The sequence below is a fragment of the Hemicordylus capensis genome, chromosome 5 (genome assembly GCF_027244095.1).
Source record: "Hemicordylus capensis ecotype Gifberg chromosome 5, rHemCap1.1.pri, whole genome shotgun sequence".
NCBI classification, from domain to species: Eukaryota; Metazoa; Chordata; class Lepidosauria; order Squamata; family Cordylidae; genus Hemicordylus; species Hemicordylus capensis.
The window spans coordinates 197611499-197637192 of record NC_069661.1 but is presented as its reverse complement, the minus strand read 5'-3'; the positions used below and the strand labels follow the sequence as shown (position 1 = coordinate 197637192).

General features: G+C 41.6%; 1 protein-coding gene across 4 annotated transcripts in view; it reads right to left on the bottom strand.

The window, feature by feature from the left end:
• TMTC2 (transmembrane O-mannosyltransferase targeting cadherins 2) overlaps positions 1 to 25694 on the bottom strand; it is a 272678-nt gene that overhangs the window by 190590 nt on the left and 56394 nt on the right. The window contains exon 1 of one of the 4 annotated variants that reach the window (XM_053257840.1): positions 15592 to 15690. The exons of the other annotated variants lie outside the window; for them this stretch is intronic. The gene's annotated coding sequence lies outside the window, so the exon portion shown is untranslated. Of the gene's footprint in view, positions 1 to 15591; positions 15691 to 25694 lie in introns of those variants that run through there. 4 annotated transcript variants of the gene reach the window in all.

Below are 25694 nucleotides of genomic sequence, written 5' to 3'. Positions count from 1 at the left end.
AATTACTCTGCTATGAACACACCAAGCAAACAGAGGCCAAACTCCACTCACAGGCAGCCCAAGAGAGAATTAAAAAGGACATCATTTACATACCTAGTTAAGATGGGCTCCTTGCTCTCACTAAAAAGAATGCAAACATTATTCTAGTTCAGTCATAGTTATTAAAATGTATTGACTTATTCTATCACCTAGAAGTATCCATTAAACAAGTGGATCTATTAAAAAAAGGGTTAAAAATTTTTTTCACTTGCTTTAAAATAAATAAATATAAAATTAAGACAAGGATTGAAGAATAGAACAATATCGGACCTCTGAAAAGTATACAGTGTACTGTGCTTGATTGGCCAGCAAACCCGCCTGACCTGACCCCATAGAGAATCTATGGGGCATTGCCAAGAGAAGGATGAGAGACATGAGACCAAACAATGCAGAATTGCTGAAGGCTGCTAATGAAGCATCCTGGTCTTCCATAATACCTCATCAGTGCCACAGGCTGATAGCATCCATGCCACGCCGCATTGAGGCAGTAATTGCTGCAAAAGGGGCCCAAACCAAGTACTGAATACATATGCATGCTTATACTTTTCAGAGGTCCGATATTGTTCTATTCTTCAATCCTTGTCTTCTTGGTTCCATGTAATATTCTAATTTTCTGAGATTGTGGATTTGGGGTTTTAATGAGCTGTACGCCATGATCATCACAATTATAACAAATTAAGGCTTGACTTATCTCGCTTTGCATGTAATGCATCTGTCTCATATATCAGTTTCACCTTTTAATTTGCATTACTGAAATTAATGGACTTTTGCACGATATTCTAATTTTCCGAGTTTCACCTGTAAAAACAATGGGCAGGATTCAGATCAAGTTAGTTATGACTAAACATCACTGAAATCAGTGAGATGAGCAACGAATAAAGTGTATTCCATTAATTTCAATGTTTTTTAGTCATGACTAACTTAGTCTGGATCTTGCTCAAATAATATAAAATATAAACAGAACCTACATTTGCATAAAACCAAACAGGACCATCTGCGGAGAAGAGAGCTGATCTTGTGGTAGCAAGCATGACTTGTCCCCTTAGCTAAGCGAGGTCTTCCCTGGTTGCATATGAATAGGTGACCTGATGTGTGAGATATTCCCCTCAGGGGATGGAGCCGCTCTGGGAAGAGCATCTAGGTTCCAAGTTCTCTCCCTGGCATCTCCAATATAGGGCTGAGAGAGATTCCTGCCTGCAACCTTGGAGAAGCCGTTGCCAGTCTGTGTAGACAATACTGAGCTAGACTGACCTATGGTCTGACTCAGTAAATGGCAGCTTCCTTTGTTAAGAATACCATCCATCATATGCTTAAACTCAGTAAGAGTTTAAGAATACCATCCATCATATGCTTGGGCACACAAAAATATTAATTTGGTACCTAAAAGTAATGTAAACCTGAAAGAATGTAAACCTCCCTGAGCCATTTTTGGAAGGGTGGTACAGAAATCAGTCAATCAATCAGTCAATCTAATAAATAAATAAATGGTCGGAAGGTTGGTGCCATAACCAGTGCCTCCAGGAAGGGAATTCTATAAAGACAGTGTCAACTCAGAGAATATCCCATATGCAGTTACCACCCACCTCCCCTCAGAAGGCAGGGGCACTCTGAGCTAGGACTAAACATTCCTAGTCAAATAATTCAAAAGATCCTATATACATTTTATTTTATAGCAAGGAACAAGGCATCTGAGATGGATTTGTTACACTGAAAAAGAGAGACACTGGTTATACGGTGCTTATCTATACATTTGTTTGTATGAATTCATTCACCATCTGAATGAATATTGCTGAGACATTAGAAACTTTAAGCAATACTAGTGGTAAAGCAGTATCTGCTACTAATGTTTTAATGGAGCTGGCTCCAAGAAATAAGAACATAAGAGCCCAGCTGGATCAGGCCGAGGGCCCATCTAGTCCAGCATCTTGTTTCACACAATGGCCCACAAGATGCCCCAGAGAAGCCAACAAGCAAGAGGTGGATAAGGGCATGCTTTATCTCTTGATGTTGCTCCCCTGCAACTGGTATTCAGAGGCATCGTGCCTCTGAGGCTGAAGGTGGCCATACACACCAGACTAGTAGCAATTGATAGACCTGTCCTCCATGAATTTTTATAAGCCCCCTTAAAAGCCATCCAGGCTGATAGCTGTCACTATCTCTTGTGGCAGAGAATTCCATAGATTAACTATGCACTGTGTGAAAAAGAACCTCCCTTTGTCAGTCCTAGTAAGCCACCTAATGGCACAGTGGGGAAGTAACCTGCCTAGGGAGCAAGAGGTTGCTGGTTCAAATCTTTGCTGGTATTTTTCCCAGACTATGGGAAACACCTATATCAGGCAGCAGCAATATAGGAAGATGCTGAAAGGAATCATCTCACAATGCATGGGAGACGACAATGCTAAATCCCTCCTGTATTCTACCAAAGACAACCACATTGCTCTGTGGTTGCCAGGAGTCGACACTGACTCGATGGCATAACTTTACCTTTCTTGTCAGTCCTAAATTTCCTGACCTTCAGTTTCATGGGATGACCCCTGGTTCTAGTGTTGAGAGAGAGAGGAAGAAAAAGTTTTCTCTGTCCACTCTTTCTACTATCTTTCTCTATCCTGTCTCCACTGTTTCCTCTAAGGTGTGTGTATGTTCGTGCGATCACAAGTTTTTAGATGTCTGCTCAGTTCATTTTAGATCCCGCTCAGGTTGAAACAGGAAGGCCCCACCCTAAATGCACATGCATACACACTGCCTTGATACTGCCGCCCAGAACAAAATTCATTCTGCACAGAGATGAAAAAAATTAGAGGGACCACTGCATGTCTCCCCATAGTCACCTCTTTTATAAACTAGAGCCCCAGATGCTGTAGCCTTGCCTCATAAGAAAGGTGCTCTACTCCCTTGATCATCTTGGTTGCCCTCTTCTGCACCTTTCCCAGTTCTGCATGTCAGATATATTTCAGAAAGGAAATTAAAACTTTTTTCACAGTATTTCACTTAAGAAAAAATTAGACGTATCACCTCGATCCAGAAGTTCTAATGCATAGGAAATATTCTAGTGCTTGCACTGAACACTGGGCAAGGAAGAGCTATCCCATTCTCCTAAATTATGGAGAATGCTCCGTGTGTGCGATGGGTATCCTTACCCATGACCCAACACTGAACAGAATGAAACAGCTACTGCTTGTACTGCATTCCGTGTTGAAACAGAATCTTGAAAACTGCAAACATTTCAATTGAATGCTACAGAAAAGAATAGCCTTATGATATATAATACTTATATGAAACAATTTAATAATGTATATTAAGGTGAACCAGCATGGTGTAGTGGTTAGAGTGCTGGACTAGGACTGGGGAGACCCCATTCAGCCATGAGACTTGCTGGGTGACTCTGGGCCAGTCACTTCTCTCTCAGCCTAACCTACTTCACAGGGTTGTTGTGAGGAGAAACTTAAGTATGTAGTAGACTGCTCTGGGCTCCTTGGAGGAAGAGCGGGATATAAATGTAATAGTAGTAGTAGTAGTAGTAGTAGTAGTAGTAGTAGTAGTAATGTATGTTCTATAAGTAATAATTGCTCATACTGTTCTGCATTAATGATTACAACAGAAGACAATTTACTCTCAGTAAAAGAAACTAAAACATTGTACCGGACAACTGTGAGAAAGGGCTCCAATCTGCAGAGAAGGAAGCCTTAAAAGGATTACCTCCCCGGCAGATGATCGAGGGCTCCTTCCTGGGCCAGTGGATCACCTGCCCAGACAATTGCCAGCTACTGCCGGCAGCATGGAGGGTCTGGGACTGGGATGCGTTTTCCCAAACCCCGTAACTCCTATGACGCACAACGCGAGAGTGTGGCACATTATAGGGATCCTCTCAGCACTGGCCAGGAGGCTACTCGCATGTAAATGCCCCATGCAGCACCGACACATGAACACTGTTCCGTTTAAGAGTGCCCTTGCGCCCCAAACCCGGGCTAAGCTCCAGGCTCCCTCAGTGGATTTGCCAGGACAGCACCGCCAGGAGAACAGAATCATGGACAGATCTCTATGGAGCTGGGCAGGTTCAGACTGAGCACTAGCAGTAAGGTAGAATGTTGCTCCAGTTATGATCTCAAGCTATTAGGAGCATAGAAAGCTGCCAAATCAGGCCGTTGCTCCATGTGTCTCAGTATTGTCTATACTGACTGGAAGCAGCTCCCTAAGGTTTCATTGGGGGGGTGGTATTTTCCAGCCTACTTGGAGAAGCCAAGGATTGAATCTGGAACCTACTGCATTCAAACTATATGCTCTAAAGGTAAAGTGTGCCATCAAGTCAATTTCGACTCCTGGCGCCCACAGAGCCCTGTGGTTTTCTTTGGTAGAATACAGGAGGGGTTTACCATTGCCTCCTCCTGTGCAGTTTTGGTTTTTTAAAAGCATTTTATATCCCGCTCTTCCTCCAAGGAGGGTCGGACTGGGGGCACTGAGAGGGTGGTGGAATGTATGTGGGGAGGGGATAGGTTTTGAGCAGAATGGGTAATTAAGGGTGGGAGTTGGGGTGCAGAGGTGGGGTGCGGCACACCAGGTGGGGTGGGGCACACCGGGAATATGCCCTGTTGCCCTAAGGGCAGTCTGAGCCTACTTCTCATGACCAATTGGAAGGAGAGGAGGTGGGGCTCTCTGGACAGGGAGAGGGGGAAAGGGGAGCCAGGCAGCTGGCGCAGGGAGAGCCCAGCGAGCGCAGCAGGGCGCACCAGGCGAGGGTGCACCAGGAAAATGCCCTGCTGCTCGGAGCTTGGCCCAAAGCGGTGTACTACATACTTAGGTTTCTCCTCACAACAACCCTGTGAAGTAGGTTAGGCTGAGAGAGAAGTGACTGGCCCAGAGTCACCCAGCTAGTATCATGGCTGAATGGGGATTTGAACTCGGGTCTCCCCGGTCCTAGTCCAGCAATCTAACCACTATCCCACGCTGGCTCCCAGATATGTATGAGATGATGCCTTCTGGCATCTTTGTATATTGCTGCTGCGGGGATTCGAACCGGCAACCTTCTGTCAAGCATTTCCCCCACTAAGCATATCCCCAGAACTGAGTGTTTAAATCAGGGGGAGGCAATGTGTGGCTCTCCAGATGTTGCGGAACTACAACTCCCATCATCCTCAGCTATAATAAGGATGGAGATTATATGAGTTGTAGTTCAGCACTATCTGGAGAGTCACACATTGTCTACCCCAATTTAAATAGTCCTGCTAACAGGTTGATGTTTCCAGCTCAGCCTTCTAAAGAAACTATTACAGTTTAAAGGGACTATGCCAGACACCAGCAGATATTGATTCCTATTAATCATTTTTGAATTGTTTTTATATTGTTTTAGCATTGGGTTTGAATTGTGGGTTTTATGTCTTTTTAAAAGGTTGTACATCACCTAGAGCCTCTGAATGGGGTGGTTTATAAATGAAATAAATAAATAAATAAATAAAATACTGATAATAAGCTCTTGTGGAGGAGGAGCTCCAGATCAGAGGGGAAAGGCAGGACTATCTCCTTAGACTGTGCTGGCACAGGCTCTTTCAGCTCCCTTCCTCAGGGAGTGCTTTTTGAGGCCCATCCTGGAGTTGGGTCATGTACTCTGTCTTTCCCTTTCTCTATGTCTTTGGACAACATATCTGTAAACAGGACGTCCAACTCCTGACCATCACAAGAGGCAGCATAATACGGGGTTCCATCAGATTCAGCTATATTATTATAAACTTCTTGTCAACAGAACGTTAGATTTTTAAGAGATCTCATAGATCTCATGTGGACTGAAATCACTTTTAGCTTGCAAACATATTTTGCCTTCTATGTCATCCTAAATTTAATAATATGAATAAATATTAACTTCCTTATAGAAAGTAAAAACCTACATGTACAGTACGTTCACTCATTAAGCGTTTTGAACTTTTTTTCCTTTTAATACTAGAACAATAGCATTCTACCAATTTCAAAATTAGTCATCAACACAGAAAAAGATGAATGTTTTTAGAATCCCCAAATTTGTACAACTACACAGACTCATGAATGCACTGTGTGAGCAATTAGTCTGAAATCACACAAGTTTAAGTAGTCAGTCCCCACCCCCACCAGCTTGTATCAAACGAAATATTTTTAAGTTTGTTTTTCCAGGTCAAAAGCTGACAAGCAGACAATGCTGGTACTTAGGTCACACACAGGTATTATTCATATCTGATTCAGAGTAAAATTACAGTATTGGTGTGCATTTAACAAACCTAAGTACCAGGATTCATTCTCAAGGGCAGTTGGCTTAGATCAACCTCTGAGTGAAGTTCAAACAAATTTGTTGGCCTCCACTCAGACTCTATAAAATGAAGTGTTCCACACCACAAAACCACAAAATGGTTCTGCAAAATCTACCAGCATACAAGTCTGAGTCAAGTGAATGATAAATATTCAACCACCAAGCACTCAAATAGAACAGTAGGGGTCTATTGTGCTTTTTAAAAAAAAATGCAATGAAACTGCAGTCTTTAAACTGAAAATATACTATGGGAGTCAAAAGACAACTATATTTCTTAACTCTGTTCAGCTTGTCATAAGACATGCGTCCTCTAAAGCCTTCCAAAGTCTAACATTTCATCAATGTATTATATAAGTATAATACATTTTTTCTCCACTTTTCTCCAGAAGGCAGCGGGGGAGAGCAGGGGAGCCAGATCTAATTGCTATTTATTGCTGCAGGTAGCCTCATAAGTAAATACAGGTGCAATCAGCTAATATTGACAATAAGAATAACAGACGATCAAGAGCAAGATCAGGAATATATCTATTAATTATTTAACCATGCCTGTTTTGCTGGAAGGATATTATGTTTGTGAAACTTCAAGAGGCTGAAAGGTTTATGGCTTCCTAGGAGAACAGAAGTTAAAGTCACAGTTGGACTTTTAATGGTGCATTTTATTAACAGTCAAATAATAAATTACCCAGAGTTGCTTTAAAAAATGAGATTCATGTGTGCGAGTGAGAGAGAATGAGAACACATATAGAAAGAAAACTTCGGTGGCTTTGGTCAAAATTATTTCAGATTGGTAGCTCAAGTTTTAAGATTCAAGTGGCTAAAACTATGTTCCATTTCCCTAGAAATAACCTACTTTGTTTTTCAGCAAAATATTATTCTAAGGAATAACTATATAGCACATCAGACTGACATCACATACATAGTCACACTCAGGCCATGACAGAAAATGGGCTTATTTATAGTTTTAAAATTTCCCAGTCTTATTTGACACAAGGGCATTTGTCAGACTCAACAAGATTTTTTAAACTGTGTGTACATACACACACACAGAAAATGTGCATGAGACAGCCTGAAGTCTGAATATTTGCCAATCACTTTCAACCAAATTAAATTCAGCAGAAATCCGGGGAAGTCGAGTTGTCAACTGGTTGTTTCACAGCATGGCAAGAACTTAGAAATATTTGCTTCTCCACTGTATAACATTTGCAATGGAGCACATTAGAGATAGTGGCCTAAGGTTTTTTTTGGAAAGGGATGTTTGCTGAAATAAGTATTTGATGATGTCATCAACCTTGGTGGTTTTTCTTCATTTTTTAAAAATTTTGCTTTCAAGTAAATACATTAAGGAAACACAAATAATGATTTTGCACTCTACAGAACCAAAAATGACTCAGGAGGCTAAGACGCAAACTGATAGGCTGTTTATAGATAGGTCTCTCTTGTTTAAACTTATAAAAATATTTCCTTTCTAAACATTATGACCTGCACTCCCAAAAGTAGCTCTGCCAAAATTAACAGCTTATATATTAGAAACGTCAAGCAATTTGGACAAGCAGCAGCCAAATGTTTTTCAAGATAATCAATCTGTATGCCAAATTAGTTTGTTTATTTCACATATGTACTCTTCAGGACTTTTCCACACCACCTGTATTTCTCAACATATGTCCCAGAAGATTCCCATAACAGTCCACATCTCATTTTAGGACTATGCTCATCTTCAATGTATTGATTGAACAGATTCGTAGTGGCAGCTAGCAAGGCAGATCACTGTCAGGCATCATACCCTCTGGTGTACGTGGAGGGGATTGAAGAGCATCCTTATCAGCAACCATCAGGAAGCAAGGCTAGAGGCTGGGGTTGACTAAGGTGGGCTGCTGGATTACTAAGAACATAAAAGGAGTCCTGGTGCATGAGACCAATCTAGCACCTTATTTCCCACTGTGGTCAGCCAGATGCTTCTAGGAAACCCTTCCAGGATAATCAGGGCATGAAGTCAACAGGCCTCCCCTATGGTTACTCCCCAGGAAGGAGAATAACACAGTTACCATAGGAGATATGAATAACTTGTTGCCCATTAATCTAATCCTCTTCTGTATCAATCTAGGTTAGTGACAAACACCACATCTGGTGGCAGCAACTTCCATTAATTAATTGTGTGCTGTGCTTCCTGACAGTCAGTTTCACTGGATAAGTTACTGGGTGATTCCAGGTTCTAGTGATATGGGAGAAGAAGAAAAACCTTCTTTCCAGCCACTTTTGCCATATCATGCATAATTTTATAAACCTCTATCATGTTCCTGCTTAGTCACCTTTTTTCTAAACTAAAAAGACCAAACATGGTAGCGCTTCTTCACAAGGTGCTGACTGGGCCTCCCCTTGCCTCTCAACAGTAACCAGTAAGGGCTGTTCTTTGCTTCCCTTTTAATTATCCTACAGCAGTGGTGGATGATTCCTGTCAGTCAACCACCCCACTGGTCACTATAAACAAGAAACATTGGTCTCCACAAGCTTGCCATTTGAAACCTCAAGCTGAGGTACTTATTTGCAGATATTTCAATTCACTAGTTTGCCCAGTCATACAGCAGGCTGAAGTGCCGATGTGGCAGCCTGTTCCAGAATATCCTTAGCCTACTTGTAATGTGCCAGGTTAAGAATTTAAAGGCACATATTACATATATTATGAAGACAGTGCACTGGCTGCCAAACTGTTTCTGAAGACAATTCAAGATACTTTTAAAGCCCTAAACAACCTGGCTTGGGACATTTTAATTTGTTGTTCACCACCCTGGAATCTTGGGACAACGGGCAATATAGAAAATAAATAACTATTAAGTGGACATGATCACACAAGACAGCAGCAAAGAAATACTCAGGTCAAGGAGAACAAATAAAGAGGGGCAGTGCTGATCTGGACAAACCCTAAAGAATAGGTTTACATAAAAAAGAGGTAAGAAGTTTTGAAGGTGCTTTTATTCACATATCACAAAACTGATCCAACAGAGCAGTTCCCAGATGAACTTAATGACCTATATTACCAGCAATACAATGTGTGCTGATATGGACACATTACACTAATCTGACACTTAAGGAGTGAATGTAGCCATATGTCAATTACCCTGGAAAGCTAATGTGCTGGCTGACATCCTGACTAAATTTACTCAAGGAAGGCCCAAAAGAAACAAGTTAGACATTTCAATTTTATTTCAATTGAACTTTTAATATATTTAGTCAGGATGCCAGTCAGTGTATTTATCACTTGTTATTACTATTATCATTATTACTGATACAGAACCAATAGCAAAATAAGTCTGGCCCACTACAATGAACAAAGTACTGTAAACCAGGACAAAATTATGTACTAAATAAAAATATTTATTACAATAATAATTTAACACATCAGAAACAGTAACAAAGTAAAATCACACCAAATAAACAGAGACAAAATGTTTGTAAAGAAATTAAAAAATGACGTATCAAAAAAAATCTACATATAGTTTGTAGATTATATATTCCATGCTTCATTTTTAATTTCTTTTATGGTATATATTTTGTAGATTATGTATTTGTTAGTATATATAACTTCTCAAAAGAGTTCTCAAAGCACTTTACACAGAAATCATCATCATCATCATCATCATCACCACCACCACTGAAGTTAAAAGAAAAATTGAAAGTGAATACATCAGGAGAGTTAGAAAAATCCTAAAGTCCAAACTCAATGGCGGGAACACCATACAAGCCATAAACACCTGGGCTATACCTGTTATCAGATACACTGCAGGAATAATAGACTGGACCCAGGCAGAGCTAGAGACACTAGATCGTAAGACCAGGAAAATCATGACCATCAATCAGGCTCTGCATCCCCGCAGTGATGTAGATAGGCTATACCTCCCTCGCAATTCAGGTGGAAGAGGAATGCTGCAAGTTCATCAAACAGTAGAGGAGGAGAAAAGAGGCCTTGAAGAATATATAAAGGACAGTGAAGAAGATGCACTTCAAATGGTCAATAAAGAGAAACTATTCAACACCAATGAAGCAAAGCAGGCCTACAAGAAAGAACAAGTCAAGAACCGAGCAGAAAAATGGAAAAATAAGCCACTGCATGGTCAATATTTGCACAATATAAGTGGAATATCAAACATCACCAAGACCTGGCAATGGCTTAAGAATGGCAACTTGAAAAAAGAAACAAAGGGTTTAATACTGGCTGCACAAGAAACGGCACTAAGAACAAATGCAATAAGAGCAAAAGTTGAAAAATCAACAACAAACAGCAAGTGCCGTCTTTGTAAAGAAGCAGATGAAACAGTGGACCACCTAATCAGCTGTTGTGAAAAGATTGCACAGACCGACTACAAACAAAGGCATGACAAGGTAGCAGGGATGATACACTGGAACATCTGCAAAAAAAAATACAAGCTACCTGTAGCCAAAGATTGGTGGGACCATAAAACTGAAAAGGTGGTAGAAAATGAAGATGCAAAAATATTATGGGACTTCTGACTACAAACAGACAAACATCTGCCACTACATATAAAGATACAGATACAGATACAGATACAGATACAGATACAGATACAGATACAGATACAGATACAGATATAACTGTAGTCGAGAAGAAAGAAAAACAAGTCAAAATAATTGACATAGCAATACCAGGGGATAGCAGAACAGGAGAAAAAGAAATAGAAAAAAATCACAAAATACAAAGATCTACAAATTGAAATTGAAAGGCTGTGGCAGAAAAAGACCAAAATAATCCCAGTGGTAATTGGTGCCCTAGATGCAATTCCAAAACAACTTCAATTCCAAAGCACCTCAACACCATAGGGGCCACAGAAATCACCATCAGCCAATTACAAAAAACAACTTTACTGGGAACAGCCTATATTCTGTGACAATATCTAAGACAACAGCAACAACATTGATAATAAAATTCAGCCATCCCAGGTCCTTGGGAAGGACTCAATGTCTGGATAAAACAAACCAGTCAATAACACTTGTCTGACTGTGTAAATAAATAATAATAATATGCTTCCCTGTCTCCAGAGCTCACAGTCTAATAAAACTCAAGATAGATATTGGTAACAGCCACTGGAGAGATGCTATGCTTTGGTTGAATAGGAACAGTTGATTTCCTCTACTAAAGATATGAGAGCCACCTCTTTCAAATGTGCCTTCTTGACCAAGTAGCAAGCGCTATACACATTTCAACATCTACACTGTGCTCATTTAATGATGAGAGAAACATGCAGTGGTTACTAGTACAATTTTTACTAGTACAAAACCCACAATTTTTTACTAAGAAAGTAAAAGAAAAAATAAATCTAGCACAAGATAGATTCTTCTCTTCACGGGGAGTAGGGAAACAACATGGTAAAGAAAGGTGGGGAGAAGGGGTATAAAGACAAAAAGGAGAATCATGTTAGGAGCACACAAAATAATGTGACACATGCACACACCTCCAGCTGTGACAATGGGACAAAATAGAAAGATTAGTGAAATAATAAACAATGCAAAAGACAGGGAAATGAACTTTTTAGCACCAGCTAACTGCACATGATTGTGCTCAACATCTCTGAGCTCCTGTGTCACAAGTTTGATTTTCTCCCCAGTTTCTTCTTGAGTTTTAGAAGTTACTTAAACCACTCTCATAATTAACGAGATACTGTAATATGTTCTATAGCTATATTGAGAGAGAGAGAGAGAGAGAGAGAGAGAGAGAGAGAGAGAAATTTTAATGTGAACTATGGAGATCAGAGTTGAGGCAGTTCACCAACGCCCATGGGCTAAGATGTAGTGATCCTATAAAAAGCAACAGAGTGCAAGACAGGCTACTAAGAATAGCATCCACAGGAATGACTAATCTACTGGTTTATATTTCGCCATGTCTGTTCAATGAGTTACTCAGACTGAGGAGCTGGTCCAGCCCATCCACTACAGAGGCAGTTGCCTAGGACACCAATTATTAGGGGGCACATAGACAGTGCCAAAATATAGCACTACCAATTATTATTTCTTTCCCTCTTGTATTGCACCTTGAAGGTCTTTACAGTGGTGTAAGAATGTAATCTATAATGCTACACCCAGCTCCCCAAAAGGGCCTGTACATTTTGCACCCCACTAAAAAAAGTCTTCTCTGCTCATTGCACCTTAGCCCCCAATAAACAGCTAGACTCATAAGCTGCACTCCCTCTCTTGAATATGTATTTCCTGTGGATCCAACAGAAATTTACAGGGGTACCATGGGATTTTTCTTTTTTCATAAAATATTTTTCTTCTCTTTTTTTTCCTGGCTTGAGGGGAAGAAGGAAACCAGTTTACACTTTGGATATCGGCCACCAATTATATTAGCCAGAGGAAGGAAGGAGTAACACAGTGGGGGGCGGAGGGACAGGCTGGCTGGTATCCTGGTATAGACTCCTCGTCTGAAGTTGGTAATCAATAATTATCCATGGGACTGCATATTGTCAGTTCCCATACAGCACTTACCTGCCCCCACCTCTCTTTCTTTCCCCTTCCCCACTGACACACACACAGACACACACACACACACACACACACACAGACACACACACACACACAATTTGTCTTTCTGGTTGAAGAAACATTTAATCTCCAGTGCCTTCTCTTGGCCACAAAGATGTTACAGGGGAAAAAATTTTCCCAACCAATCTCTGCCATCGATTATAAGAAGCCAAAAGGTGCTGGTCATCTGGATTGATTTAGATGCCTTCTGAAAAGCCAGAGAGGCTCCAGTCTAAGCTGAATGGCTCAGATGCCAAGATTTACTCAAGAAAAAACAGAGGTGAATACAGATCCCCACTGCCCCAGACCTTGTCCCAAAACACTCTAACAGTCAGATTCACAACCCAGTTTAAACCAAGTCCCACAGGGATCACTCTCTTTCCAAAACACCAGAGTCCCACTGATTGGACTATAAGTGTGTCCCCCCCCACACACACACATTTATTTAAGCTTAGTACTCCGGCTTCATTAGGTTGTAGACTAAGCAGCCTGGTTTTAATCTCACATGCGTGCATGCCCTACAAGTGCAAACCCATGCATGCATATAATTGCAGGCAGTGCAAGCTCAGTCCTCCTGTTCCGAAACTCCATTACTGTGGGCCACTGTTTCAGACTGGTTTTTATGGGATCTTTCAACACAGTTTAAGAGATTGTAATAAAGCTTATGGGGAAGTAAAAGTGTGCTTTTGTGCACACACTGGAGCATAATTCTCTAAGAAGAGTGATACCCTAAGGAAGGGACAATGTGACTGGCCATAGCCCTTTCTTTGGTCCAAGTGAAATTGACAAAGAAGCTCTGCGGAGGAGACATGAACATAAATTAGCCAAAATTGCCCTGGTGGAAATGCAAAGTAACACTTTGGCACTTCAGCACACAGTAGGAGGAAGGGAAAGGAAGGAACAGCATGGCACGGCAGGGGGAAGGAAGGAAGGAAGGTAGTTCAGAGCGGAGGACTGGAGGAAGGATCTGCCCGGGCCAGATCCCATATTCCAATCAATTCACCGTGGCACACACCCCCACCACTCGATCCATGCCTGCCTGCCACACTATTAATTTCCAAAAAGAAATTATTTCAGGTGGATTTCAAATCAACAGCAGCATCGTTTCCTCTCTGAAGGGTTAGAGTTTTGCCCATATAATAGACTGGGAACTCTTTCCCACTGTATCCTCAGACCAGTGCAAGGTAGTCATTCACTGGTCATCCCACCTAACAAAATAAGCAGTCTGCATGGCTCAAGTGAAAACCAGGGCTCCACACTTCTCAGCTGCCGGGGGGGGGGGGCGTTGCCAAAATCAAACTTCACTTAGTGCAAACACCCTAGGAGCCAGGCTAGAAACAGAACTTTTGAAAGGACAAGGTAATCCATATTAGTCCCTTGTATAACCTGAGCAAGCCAGCTACTTCGAAACCAGAATCTGGTTATTGCTTCTTTTTCTAACAAGGCACCATGGGCATGCAGAGACTATGGCACCAAGGTGGCTCTGAGGTGTGTTGCCATTTTAAAACTCCGGGCAATTTATAAGCTCCAACCATTGTAACCTACAGAAAATGGCATATCCCAGAGGCATGTGTATAACTGCAAATATCAGTTTTAGGACATTTGCTAAGACTAAAAGAAAATAAATCAAGATATAAGATACAGGTGTAAGGTAAGTGTCAAATAAATAAATAATAATAATTTGTTTGTTCCATAATGCTGGAGGCAACACATTTCTCTTTTAATATCTGCAACTAGTATTTGTAAGTCTGTTTTAATAATGGGCTCTAGTGTGTGTGGGGTGCTGCTCTCGGGCTCACCTTGGGCTGCCAGCGGGCCCAGTCCCCTGGACTTGGGGTGGTTTTGGTTCGACACTGGGGTGGGGGTTCTATTTGGGGGGGGCTTTACTTACCCCTCCCGCGCTTTCCACTTTAGTGACCGTAATTATTGAAAAAATCCGGGCGCACGCACAGAAGGCTTCCTTCCAAAACACTTTTGCAGAGCAGACAGACGGCAGGGAAGGGGGCGGGCGGACAGGTGGGAGTACATCCCACTGCCGCACCGCCCGCCCGTTTGTAGAGAGCGTGGTCGGTCCAGGGTGAGATTTAAGGGGGCGAAAGGGGGCGGCAGCAGCAGGGGGCTTCAAGGGGGTGGCAGGGAAGTATCCTGCCGCCCGATTTCTTTAACAGGGAGGCGCCATCGTGTTGAATTGAAGCAGGCAGCAAGGGATCCTACCGCCCTTTTGTTTGTCGGGCGGCCGGGCGGAGAGTTCCGCTGCCGCCGCCGCCGCCGCCGCCCAGAGTTCTCCCCGGTTTCCGCTTTGCCGCTTCCCGCCATTGCCATCTCTGCTCTCCCGGTCCCCCCGCGGGCCATTATTTTAACTCTTTTATTTTCATCCCGTTTTTGTTTTTTTTGTTCCCCGCTGCTCTCCCAGTTCCCCCGCTGCCGCCTTAGCCCTCCCAGTTCCCCCACTGCCGCCTCAGCCCTCCCGGTTCCCCCGCTGCTGCCTGTGTCCTCCCGGTCCCCCTGCTGTCGCTGAACATGGCCGCCTGTGTCTGGGCGGCCGTATCTTTCACGGCCGTATCTTTCAAACTCCACGCGTGCCCAGAACGGCCGAGAAAGACACGGGCCGAGAAATGACACGGGATCACGCTCAAGCCTATTATTATAGAGGATAAACTTTTGATTCAAGCCAGTGGTGGCTGGTCAGTAAGGGCAGGAGGGGCAGCACACACCCCCAAACAAAAACAAACAAGCTGATGAAGTTTCAAACTTACCAGCAGTCAGGGAAACCTTCAGCACAGGGAGTTTCTTCCAGCTCGTCCTGCCCTGCCTGTAACTTCTTGTTTTGGTCTTACAGGCTGGAGCAGCTACTACTCAGCTGTTCCACCCAATCTGATCCCTATGCAGCTCCTCCCGGCACTGCCCCCAGGAAGAACGCAGATAATGGGTTAAAAGTGCACTTCCTAGTTGCTTCAGGAAGTATATTTTTAATATGTTTTCCCTTCTTCCTGGGGGCAGTGCCAGGAAGAGCCACCTTGGAATCAGATTGGCTGGAGCAGCTTTGAGTAACAGCTGTTCCAGCCTGTAAGACCAAAACAAGAAGTTACAGGCAGGGCAGGACGAGCTGGAAGAAGCTCCCTGCTCTGAAGGTTTCCCTGGCTGCTGGTAAGTATAATATTTTACTAGATTCTTTGCTTGGGGGGGGGGGGCAGGGAGCAATCCCTGCTTTCTCCCTTTTGTTCCTCTTTCTGCCTTTTGCCCTTCCTTTCTGCTTACTCCATACTTTTTGCCCTGCCCTTTCTGCTTTCTGCCTGGCATGGAGGAAAGGCGGGGGGAGTAGGCTTCTGCCTCAGTGACCAGGTTCTCCCCTGCCCCACCCCGCTCCACTGCCCAGCACCCACTACTGATTCAAGCTTTCGACACAAATAACCCAAAGATGAGGATATACTTTGGGAGTTACTGGAGCAAATTGAACACATCTGAACCTTAATGACGCTCAAGACTACAGTGGTCCCTCTACTTACGAAATTAATCCGTTCCGAATGCACATTTGTAAGTCGAAAAGTTCGTAAGTCGAAAAGCGGTTTCCCATAGGAATGCATTGGGAACGGATTAATGCGTTCCGGAGCCTAGAAAAAAGACCCAGACCCCCAGTAAGGCTTGCAAACTGCACAGGAACATTTCTTTTCAAGAATAAACAGGCAGTAAACAGGCAGGCAAGTCAAGGAAACCGCATGTAAAATTCGTAAGTCGAGGAAACCCCATCTAAAAATTTGTAAGTCGAAAAAACCGCATCTAAAACAGGATCTAAAACTGCCGTTTGTAACTCGAAAAATACTTATGTCGAGTAGTTCGTAAGTCGAGGGACCACTGTACTTTGTCCATGGACAGTTGCTCTGCAGAAATGTAGACACTGAAAAGGGCTGCTTGGAGCAACTTCATTACATTATCTTCTTATAAGGGAAAAGAGCTTTCAGACTTAGAAGCTTGTTAACTGTGGGTCCAGCACCCACTGTTCCAAGTATCCGCAATCGGGTAATGGACACCCGACCTTGTATACACAGAAGGGGACAGCAAAAAAGGGTTACACCTGTATATTTGAGGGTCAGGTGTGGTCAGAAATTATTTCAGAGGAAATGGGTCAAAAATATTTTTGGTTGATTTTTTTTTTTTTTTTACTCTTTGAGGCATCTTCAGACTCATTGCAGGCAGTGGAGCACAGCAGGGCATTTCATTTGGCCCGTTTTGTCTATTTTTGAAGTGATGCGGTGCAGGGTGGGGCGGGAACCTAACCCCATAATTGGCATTCACTTTAATGCCCCATTATTCACAGATTCGCTATCGGCAGCCCTCCCCACAGAATAGAACCCCCACAAAAAATGGGGTTCTCCTGTATGAGCCCAAATGAGCTGTAATTTGGATAAGAAATCTGAAAAATTCCTGGCCAGAGTGGGTGGGGAGGGACACTGAATTTAGTTAAATAGATATTATAATGTCAATTTATTTCATGAACAATAAACCAGTTCATGGCAGATTGACAGTGAAATCTCAAACAGTAATGGAGGAATAATAATCAACCAAGCATTGCACTTTTTGAGCTATTGAGGCAAATTTCAACTGTTGCTCCAGTTGAGGAGAAAGGTTTTTAATTGAATTTGAAACAACCATTCCAACTAGAGTGCCTAGGTGCAAAGGAAGACAGTGCTTCTGCTCATTTAGTAGTTATGCAGAGAAAGAGATCTTGCCAAATATAACTTGTCATGCTAGGGTGAGAAAAACTATACCTAGGGCAATTCCCTTTTCTGGGCAAAAACTTAAAAGACACAGATGCCTTTTTCTCCTTTTCTTCTGATTCCACTTTATTCCAACATGACACTTTTCTTCAGAAAGCTTGGCATGTGCTAAGGTGGGGTGGGGGGATACTATACATTTAACATTCATCCTAATTTTGGCACTGAAGGAACCCTATATTTCTTCCAAAAGTCAGACCCATGAGAATTCAGATTGTACGATAGCTGTTGTCTTATAGGGGCTTACTGACAAGACACACAGAAGAACAAAATCTCCTTTCTCCCCGCCTCCCACCCGCACCCCATCCTTTCTTATAACCTCTTGGAATGAAAGAGAATCTTATTTTTTTGTCCTTTGCTTATTCAATACTAGAAAGCCCGGCAGAGACCAGAGCTGAAATGGTACCACTTGATGCCAGCTGCCTTTTCCTGCCCATTTCATGCCACTAGCACACAGCTCCGAACAGGCACATTTGGCAAGCTGCTCAATGCCAGCGTTTTGTTACTGTTAATAAATGGACAGATTAAAAAGACTGGGTCTAGTAATTTTCCCAGCTGTTAATGAAAGCACTAGAAGTCACACAGAACAACTGTGAATAAGAACATTCTACACATGACACATTATTGTTTTCTTTATTGGATACAAACAGCTCTAACACTCACACACCCCATAAGAACCTGGGGAGCAGGGTGCACAGGATTTGAAATTTGTTTGGCCTTACTTTTACTTAAAATATGTTCCCATAGGATATATTGTCAAAGAAGATGTTTAAATCTCTCTCAACTGCATGCTCAGTGTATTACTGGCCTTTACTATATCTTTTTCTATTATAGAACTCTTTTTAAAAAAAAAAAGATGCAGTAGACAAACACCTCATTATAGCATGCAAATTCCCTCCGTGCCAACCTCATTAGAGATGGTGAACTGTATTAGAATAAAGCTCTTCTCCCTGTTTCCTAAATGAAGAGGATTAAAATAATCCAACAAAGACAGAGAACAGCATTAAACCTAGAGAAACAAGCATCTAGAATCCCTTTTGCCATACATCAAACTAAGATTGCATTCTACCATGCTATGAGAGCTTCTAATAAACCCATCTTATTTTCCAGTAAATTACAGTAAAGTAAGAATACCTACCAATGGAAAGTTTTTTAAAAAAACTTTCTGTATGACCCGACAGATTGTATGAATTGAACATGATCGGTTTTCCATGACCATCATTGTCACTGCATAACAATTTTAAGCAAGCTTTGCTTATCTGTTCTTATATGTTAGAATCTCACATACATATACTGGAAGATAACCAGAAATCAGAGACTTCTTTCCATAATTTTGTGTTGAATGAATGAAAATAATAATGAATATTTATGAGTTGTAAATGATCAATTATTCCATGTTCATAAAGACTCAAAGGGGCAGGATTTGTCTCATTGCCTTTAAATCGAGTGCTGACATTCTAACCAAAACAGAAGTATATATAGTACGTTCAATAGGCATGTCCCCATGCCTAAATAAAACATCTTTACTTTACCACAAGCAGTTCTGGTTGTATCTGAAGACTTTCGGTATTTCAACAGCACAGCTATAACTAGCCCAAACATGGAGTAGCTGGCATTCTGAAATGTTTAAAATGGCTTCCATAAAAGAATATATTCTGCACAACAATCTTGACCAAGGACCTCATAGCAACATGGAGCAAGAAAATCCCCTACCTGGGAGTGTGTCCCTATTTTTTATTTGTTTTATGCTTTATGCATTCAAGCACAACAAGCAAACAAGAAGATAAGTCTTCAATATAACAGTTCAAAAATTACTGCTTAGATGGTCAGTTCTTCCAGGCAACAAAACACACATACACCCCCTTTGAAGGTTTGTAACATACATTTGGGCAGTTCACTAAAACCATAATTCTCTGCAGGGCTATGCCAAGCCAAAGGAGGCTCTTGAAATTATACACACTATAAGGCTTTCCACACAAGCAGTGTGGAGAGCCTGCAGAACTTCTGTGGGGAGAGCGGCTTGACCTGCTCTCCCCAAAAGACAATCCATTGGTGAGCTCTGGGCGGCCGGATTGGCCATCCACATGATTACCAGCTCTGTTGAGGCTGCAGGGGTTGGGGGCCGTCCGGCCTCTGGAAGTCCCAACATACCCCATGTGAGTACAAAGGGCATTCTGGGGAGACCCCAGACACCGGGAGGGTTGTTGGAGCCCCCCAGTAGGCAGTCTCGTTCTGAGGCATAGCAGCACACAATCCTGAAAATGGGGTTAGCAGAGCTAACCTCATTAAAGGGGAGGGGCACTTAGTGAGGTTTGCTGCCTGGAGCTGCATGGCTCCCGTAGCAGCACACAACCAGGAGAAACTGGGCTAGGCTCCCTTAGCCCATTTTCTCCTGGTCATGGGAACAGCCTGAGGTTATTCTCATGACTGCTCGAAAGTGAGCTAAGGGAGCCCAGCCCACTTTTGAGCGGTCGTGAGAACCACCGAGGTCATGGGATGCCTGGTAGTTCAGCGTCAGCTAGCCCACCTAAGTTCTCCTCCCCTACAATGAGGTTAGAGGAGCGAGCGTTCCACTCACCCCATTTCCATTATCGTGAGTCACCACGGTGCAGCTCCACATCACAGCAACTCACAAGGAGACCCCCAACTGGGAGGCTACAACCCATGACTGGGAGGCCTCCCTGCCTCTGGGGTCTTCCCAAAATGCCCCCACGCACTCACAAAAGGCATTCTGGGACTTCCATGGGCCAGGAAGCTACCGATCTCCACCACCCCAACCTGCTCTGTGATGGATCTGGCTATCCAGGGCTTCCAGCTCTACACACCGATCATGTGTAGAGTCTCAAGGTGTGCTTATGAGACCCCAAGGAATGGGAGATTTGGAGTCATGTGCCAAACACCCAGCTTGTAGCTACACCTGAAGAGCCATTCTCAAACCCTCAGGCAGATCAAGTAGTTGTGTGTCTTTGCATCAAAGCAAGCAAGAACATATGGTAGGAGTGCAAGGCAGTTACACAGGGGTTTGGCTAAATGTGACAGAATCTGTTTGAAATGACAGAAGATTATTTAGATTGTAAACCCCAACATTTACTCTTACGGATTTGAAAAGTTTAATAAAGAAAGCAAACACAATGACGGTAGGCAACTGTTTGGCAGCAGCAAAAATGTTGATAGCCAAATTTTGGAAAGCGTAGAGGAGTGGCACAGGAAGATAGGGTGGATTATGCTGATGGAGAGAATAAGTGTACTTATATGAAAAATGGGAAAGTTGAAACTATACTATATATGAAAGTGAAAGGAATAAATTTAGAAGGTTCTGGAATAATAACTATAGTCAGGAAAACCTGAGCAAAATGATATTTTCAGTAGTGTAAGCCATGATTATACATATAATATGGTTATTGTGAATAAAGTTACTTTAGCGAGTTAAGAGAAAACAACATAGCAACAGAGTATATGATGGCTGAATAATTTTCTTTCCTCCCCTGCTTTTTTTAATGCTTTGCACATGCACAGTTATAGAGAGAGAAGTCACAGAAACTGCATGAAACATTCAGCTGCTACATTACTAAAGTGGTGTGTATATATGACAGAATTTTTCTAGCTTTACTTTATTAATTACTAATCCTTATCATTGAACCTAAAGTAAAAGGTTACAGACACTTGCTCCAAGGAATTTATTTCGACCAAATGTTCTATCATATTTCATGCCAGAAAACAACAAAAATGTGCTTTTACACAAAAAGAAATGAGAGAAGATTTGTCTGAGGCCTCCTGGTACTGAAAGGAGAACAGCTGTGAACAGTTAATTGTTTAAATCCTAATGCACAGTTTCTCTTGCATTCCATGGAAAGAGCATAAGATAATGTAAACTCTATACCAGCCATTGTAGATAGTTGGAAACTGTTTATACTTATGAATCTGTTCCAGTGTTCAAATGCTAAAGACTTTATTTAAGCGCATGTGTTTTAAAAAATACCAATACTTTTACCAGCAATTAATGTCCATAAAGTTTAAACTAATTATTCTGGAAGTAACATGAAGCTTCACAAGCAAACTTAAAACCAAACTCTGCCACAATCTAAAGTATTATCAGAACATAACCACAGGGGGGAAAGTAGGTTTCAGGCTGATCTGTACTGTACAGTGTCAAATGCATTTATTCAGAAGTACCACAGAGTTTAAATGGAATTTGCTACATTTACTATTGTAAATTTGCTTAGGACTCTAGCCTGAAACAAAGCATTAGGAAGCTCCCATAGCACTATCCTGTCATCAAATCCATAAATGATTGTTTTTTTACAGGAAGATGTTATTGAAGCATGTCTGTCATTCCAAAGGGCTTCAAGGGAGATGGCTTAATGCCTTCCTCTACCACCCAAATTTGATCTGCCCCACTAAATTTGCAATCTATTATATATTTTGAAGAATTTGTTTGTGAAAAATAAAGTCATACTTACCGATGAACTACAGATACAAATTTTGTGTATACATTCCTGCCACTGAAAATAGCTAAATGCACTACTTTTAAGACTGGAATATGCTGGGGAACAGTTTAAATTTATTTTGTATTTTAAAGAAGAAATTCTGAATATAATCATCTTAATTCAACTGTTATTGTTCTCAACAGATTTTTAAAACTCAATAATCAGATCACTAATTCCAAATGGTATCATGCCCAAGAGGAGCAGAAGATATTACTCAGATTCAAATGTATCATATATAGTAATCATTCAATAAAATGAATTGTGTTTAAAGTTGAAATCCTACAAGTTTCAAACTGTTTTTAGTGCTCTTTTGCAAGCACATTAATAAAATGACACATACAGGTGGCCCTCAAATAGCAGTTTTGCCCAAATATACCAATTAGCTATTTTTAGTCCCTGTATACCCATTTAGTTATTGTGGGGGTAGTTTCAGTTATTTGCAGTTTCCTACCCCCTCAACTAAATGGTATACAGTTTAAAGGGCACTCTCCCCACTTCTCAGCTGGCACACAGGGACATTTTGAGAAGCGGTACAAGAGACGTAGGCTGCTCCATCCACTCTCATCTCTTGTGCCGCTTCTCAAAATTTTCTAATGTGTCAGCTGAGAAGCAGGGAAAGTGGCTACACCTTCTCAAGCTGTTGTGTGGGGAGGTGTAAGGTTTAAATGGCCATTCTCCCCAATTCTCAGCAGGTGCATAAAGGTAAAGGTAAAATTGTGCCCTCAAGTCGATATCGACTCCTGGCGACCAGAGAAGCCATGTGGTTTTCTTTTGGTAGAATACAGGAGGGGTTTACCATTGCTTCCTCCCATGCAGTGTGAGATGATGCCTTTCAGCACCTTCCTATATCACTACTGCCCGATATAAGTGTTTCCCATATTCTGGGAAACATACCATCAGGGATTCAGACCAGAAACCTCTTGCTTGCTAGGCAAGTCATTTCCCCGGTGTCCCATTAGGTGGAGGTTTAAAGTTTAAATAGCCACTCTTCCTGTGCAGACTGCCCCATCCACTCTTGTTGCAAGAGTGGATCGTTTAGCTAAGGAAACCAAACTGATTTCTTTTGTTTGGCAAGTACTCCAGTACCACGGTTTCTGCAAATGTTAGCCCTGCAATATTGGAGGGCCTCCTGGATTTCATTTCTTGAACTTTCCTAGCAGTGTAATCTACGCAAAGTGACCTTGTTCGGTCCGACAGCCTTCACCTACAAGTATGAAATAAAATTAGCTCTTCAAAGTATAGGAGCCAAGTGCAACCTGTAAATAATATACCTTTGTGCTTTAGAATAAGATTATGTGCTTCACAAATCCACTAGGTTACAATAAGGATACTAAAAGCCAACACTGGTTGCTAACATTAGCCCTATTCACATATTATATTCAATGCATGTACAATGTGTGTATAGTTTGTGTATGCACCAATATTAACACATAAAGTTACTCATTATGTTCAATACATGTATAGTAATATACTTCCTATCTGTAGCCTGCATTTGAGGGGCTGCTACCCAGGTTCACTTAAAATGAAGGCATGTTCATTCACTCACACAAAAACATACATGGGTACAGTCTTGTGTACACGCATACAACATAATATATGAATATTAGGACTATTATAAATACTCACCCTGAAAAGATAGTGGCTGGAATCCAGACAATTTGAGCATGCCAACAGGAGTCTCTTTTTAAAAACTATTTGTTTTTCAATTGGACAACAGACTTTTGAAGGTTCCCTCACTTTCAAAACTGCCCCCCCAATGGAACAGGGATGGGGGGCTGCTGTTCAAGAAACATGAGACCAAAGCTCCCTTGAGCACAAAGAACTAGTTGTGTGGTTCTTTGAATCCCGGCCTAAAAGCAAATCCATTTAACCACTAGCTTCCTAAACTATATGGGTGTAAAACTGATTTTCAACAGATGATGTGTGGATTTGTCTAGGAGACTGCTTCCAGTTGAAGTAAAAAACGAGTGAGTACGGAATCAGATGTTTTGCCGGCAGGGTTTTAATTTAAGCCAGGCCTCAAAAGGGCTGAGCCTTGAAACCTGCTTTGAATGCTCCAGAACACAGCAAGGTAAGGACCCATCTCCTCCACAAACAAGCATCCAAAGTCAGGCCCCAGATCTCTGATTGCCAAGCGGACTCTGATTGCCAGTGGACTCAGTTTTAAGACAGACTTGAGCTCCCAGACCTCTCCTTTTATAGGCAGCCTTCTATAGTAATAATTTCACCTGGTCATAAGCAACTTTCTTCTATAACATGTATGTAATATTCAATTGGTGCCTCATTTCTTCTCCCTCCCCCCCCCCCGCCCTGCCATTCTTTTGCATAAATTCTTAGGCTGTAAGCCATTACTATAAAATGTGTTTTGGCAAACAGGGAGGATATAAATGTAATAAGTAAATAATAAGGTCTTTTCCAGAGTTATATTAGTTCTAGGCTGTACTTATTAGAGCCATCCCGAAAACATCAATTCAGTCTTTCTGCCCCCAGTTCAAGAAGAGAAACTGCAAAACGAAAGAAGAGTTGAGCTCCAAGTTTTAAAATGTCACAAAAACAAACTCAGCAGTCAATCTTATATTTTCCTCTGGGAAACTCTGCAAACACAGTTTACCATAACTCTTTAGTTGGAACCCTATCAAACTTGCCTCTGGGAATATTGATAATAAAGATAATTTCATTCGAAAAGACTGCATCCTGGGCCTCAGGTTCTCTTTGTGACCATCAACAGCAGCCCTGAAGAAACCTTTTTCAAACAGAGATTGCAGTCTCTTCCCATTCTTAATTGCAGGAGAAGATAAGATGCTCGCTGATGCCCATTTTCTCCACTCACCTGTTATTTTTCATTTTAATAGGCATATCAAGGAATGCTCTCTGGTAAGACATTAATCACTGGAAGTATGAAATATACTACTGTAGAATAAAGAACCCTTCAAGAGGCTTCAAAATATACATGCAGAATTGCTGATACAGGCCAACTGTAAGGCAACTGCAACACAGAAGATGTAAAACATTCATAATTTTATCTCCTTTCTGTAATTACTACAAACTGGCTGTACCATAACAAACTGCCTTCAATTCAGTAAATACATCAGGAGAATATTGAAAGTCAGTAATTCTGCTGGGCAGAAATACACACTCCAGTAGTTTTAGCTATTTACCAAAATGTCATTGTGTTTAGTAGCAAGAGATTAAGTGCTCATCCTTCAATAGACAAGAAGGTTGGTTTGTATTTTCACACTAGTATTTATAAGGAACATATAGTTACAATTAATTCTTTGCTAGGCTTTGCAGTAGTTAAGTAAATAAAAGCAATTTACACTTGCTATATCTAAGCTATACATCAGCCAAAAAGATCACGAAGTGTGAGCAATGGGTGGTGAAACTGTGTATAACCAAAATAAATTGGGGAATTTGCTTGTGTGGTTCTGGAATAAAATGAAATTTCTGTTGAAAGTTCAAAACTGGTTGATTCATAAAGATAGTTACACTATAAATATGGAAAGGATAAATAAAGAGTATTATCCTATTGGTGTCAACACAGTTATCAAAAGCTCAGGAGCCTGGACAGAAAAAAAAATGGTAATCCTTTATTGTAACCTG